The sequence below is a fragment of the Phodopus roborovskii genome, unplaced genomic scaffold (assembly GCF_943737965.1).
Source record: "Phodopus roborovskii unplaced genomic scaffold, PHOROB, whole genome shotgun sequence".
In the NCBI taxonomy this organism is placed as follows: Eukaryota; Metazoa; Chordata; class Mammalia; order Rodentia; family Cricetidae; genus Phodopus; species Phodopus roborovskii.
The window spans coordinates 18,214,215-18,216,994 of record NW_026125391.1 but is presented as its reverse complement, the minus strand read 5'-3'; positions in this window follow the sequence as shown (position 1 = coordinate 18,216,994).

The window sequence follows — 2,780 nt, the reverse complement described above, 5'->3', positions numbered from 1 at the left end:
CAAGGATATACATTTGGAATACAGTTAGATATTGCATTGGTTTAGGAAAATGGAAGTACTAGTTTTCTTTTACTGTGTATTCCATGACCTCTCAAGCCAAAGTTAGTTTCCTATGTTTACAATACCAGGCTTGTATTCCCTTAGACACATATGTAGTGAGAGCTGGAACCTCTAATTAAATGTAAGGTTTTCATATTTCCCAGATATGAGCTCAGTATTTATATCACTGAAGAGGAATGGATACTTCCTTAGACTTCTCACTGGAATGGAACAAAGTAGTACACCAATTTTGGCACATGGAACACTTAAAAACAACAAGGAAAAAAACAACACAAAACAAAACAGCCTGATTGGGTTGTTGAGCACATAAGCAGCCATGGGAAGAATTCTGAGTACCACATGCTACAGGGTTAGTGGCATATACCTATAATCCCAGCTTTCAAGGGAGGTAGAATGAACAGAAGTTCAAGGTTATGCATAGCTACATAGAGAGTTTGTGGTCACTCTGTGCTACGGGAAACTGTACTTCTAAATAAATGGACTTATGCAAATATGTAAAATCATGGAGCATGATAGGTCAGATGATTCCGAATATCCTTATCTGAAGTGTCAACCATTACAATGACAGAACTCCTGCCTTCCATGCATGAGATACCAGTTAAGATTTCACAATGTCTAGGAGTGGGAGTAGCTGGGTAGTGGTCCATTCAGTGAGGCTTTCATGTGGTGATTGCTGATTTTTTGATGCAAAGTTCATGCAGCCACCAAAAGCATGCAGGATGCAACCATGCCACCTTTGACAGCTGTCAGTGATGAGCAATTACCTGTCAAAAAAGGATCTATGGGCAAAAGAATGTAGCTTGGGGAAGAGAGCCAGGGGATTAGAGAGTTCCTGGAACCAGAAGACCAGGAAAGATTCCCGTAGTTGCAGGCACAGGACAAGGATAGAGCTGGCATGGTTATCCTTAAAAAATAAATTCAGGAAATTCCTAAAACATGAATAATCAACCCTGACAATATTCCATACCAAGAATTAAGGAGATATAGTATAGGCATCCTTGACCTAGAATGGATTTTAATTCTGTATTTGAGGCTGGGCCTTCACTTGTATGCAAAGAGCCTGCCTGAACTTAGTCCAGCTGTCAGTGAGGAGCAATCACATTTCAAAAAAGGATCCAGGGGCATGGGAAGGTAGCTTAGAGGCAAGAGAGCCAGAGATTATAGAGACTGTGAGACCAGGAAATGTTTTTTAAGTTCAAGGCACAGGCAATGGAGATTGCTGGCATGATTATCTTTAAAAATTAATCTTGAAATTCTTAGAACATGAATAATCAACCCCCACAAGCATATTCCAACTGAGGATTAAAGTGACTGTAGCACTGATATCCACAACTGAGACTGGATTTTAATACAAGAGGTAGCTGGGTCTTTACCTGTATGCAGAGAGCCTGGACTTAATCACCTGGTACTGATAGCCAAACACATTGTGGCAATTATCAGGACAGATAGTCTAAGTTCACACTATGTCAGGTGAGGAACCTAAATTAGTAGCTGCCAGTTGCTGCAGATGCTCAACTTTGCTGCATTAGGGGCAGCATGAGTTCATGAAGGTGTTCACAAGATACTGTCAAATGCTCCTCCAGACCATCTATGGCAAGACCCATCCATATTCCTTGGATGCCTCCAACAGCATAAGCATTTCAGTTTACTGGATTCCTCCTAGCAGCTAGGTCATAGTATTTTCATTTTCTTTTCTTTATGCTTTTGTGTGTATATGTCTACTCCTTTATATGTTTTTACATTGTGATTGCAGATTTCATCTTCCACCCAATCCACTCCTCCTCCATTTTTCTTCATAAAATGCAGGCCTCCCATGGACATCAACTAGATGTGGTATATTAAGTGGCATTGAAACTAGGCACCTGGTCTCCCATTAAGGCTTCACAGGGCAAGCTGGTAGGATGAAAGTGTCCCCAAATCAGGCAGAGTCTCACACGCAAACTTATCTACACAACTGTAACATGTGTAGAGAATTCAGGTCAGTCCCATGCAGGCTCCCCAAACTGCCAGTTCACTCCCTATGAGATGCTACTATGAACCCAGTTCAGTTGATTCCAGTGGTTTTTTTAACTGTCCGTACTGAGATGGTTCCTATGATCTCTCCACTCCATCTTCTGCAGGATTCCCCAAGCTCATACTAATATTTCACTGTGAGTCTCTGCATCTGTTTCTGATTGTTGCTGAATGAATCCTTTCTGATGACTAACAGGCCAGCCATCAATCTGAGTATACCAGAGTGTCATTAGGAATCATTTCATTGACTTCTTCTGCCAGTTTTGTTTGGTTCTCTGCTAGGGCTCTGGTCTATCCAGATTCTGGGTCCTTGCCCTTTAGCCAGTGTCAAGTCTGGGCTACATTTAATGGACCGGTCTTTGGTTGGCCACTCTCACAGTTTCTGAACCACCTCTCTCAGCACATCTTTACATTTACACACTGTGTATCACAAATTATTTAATTAATGGGCTTTTACCTGAAATTCAAATATTCTCCAGTCTCATCTCTTCATGCATTATTTTATGAATTCCTACAAAATGAATTTTGAGTCATTATTTCCTATAACATTGGGGACCAGTATGTTAAATAGTGGTACCATGAACTTCTCTCAGTTACCTCAGCGAAGAGGAAGAGGATGAATGTGAACCTCATTAATTATTGCAACAAAGACTCAACTGACAGTCCCTCTGGACACTTTTGTATTCACACTATTTTTTTTTTTTTTT